The 617-nt window shown below is 37.6% G+C and overlaps 1 non-coding gene across 1 annotated transcript; it reads left to right on the top strand.

Moving 5' to 3' along the window:
• The first annotated feature begins 216 nt into the window (after window positions 1-216).
• Window positions 217-322, top strand: LOC121208303 (small nucleolar RNA R71). Its single transcript, XR_005903255.1, has one exon. It is a non-coding gene; the product is annotated as a small nucleolar RNA R71 (small nucleolar RNA).
• The last annotated feature ends 295 nt before the right edge of the window (window positions 323-617 follow it).

The following is a 617-nucleotide window of genomic DNA, read 5'->3' as shown; positions in this document are numbered from 1 at the left end:
ATGGTGACCGAATCGATGTTATAAATGCCTGTTGCTTTTGTTGGCTTTGTCCTCATGACTTGCCACTGATAATTATTCAGTGACATCTCTTCTATAAATTCATAAGCATCTTCAGGTGTTTTATTATTGATAGTTCCACCAACGGCTGTGCCAATCATTTGTCGAGTCAAAAGATTCAGGCCATTATGAAACGTTTGAACCTATAGCCAGAGTGGTAACCCATGGTGAGGGCATCTTCTCAAGAGGTCCTTGTATCTCTCCCGTGCATCGTAGAGTGTTTCTAAATCCATCTGCACAAAAGAAGAGATATCGTTATGTAATTTAGCCGTTTTAGCCAGCGAAAAATATTTTGATAAAAACTTTTCGGTCATTTGTTCCAAGTAGTGATTGACCATTGCGGTAACAAATTCAACCACTGTTTAGCTTTGTTTCTTAATGAAAAAGGGAATAACTGAAGGGGAATGGCATCATCAGAAACGCCATTAATTTTAAATGTATCACATAGTTCCAAAAAGTTTGCCAAGTGAGCGTTGGGATCTTCGTCCTGCAAACCATCAAACTGAACAAATTACTGTATCATTTGAATTGTGTTAGGTTTTAGTTCAAAAAGTATTTGC

Source organism: Gossypium hirsutum, chromosome A01 (assembly GCF_007990345.1).
Source record: "Gossypium hirsutum isolate 1008001.06 chromosome A01, Gossypium_hirsutum_v2.1, whole genome shotgun sequence".
In the NCBI taxonomy this organism is placed as follows: Eukaryota; Viridiplantae; Streptophyta; class Magnoliopsida; order Malvales; family Malvaceae; genus Gossypium; species Gossypium hirsutum.
Note: the sequence above shows the minus strand (reverse complement) of the source record. Positions and strands in the feature narration are given on the sequence as shown.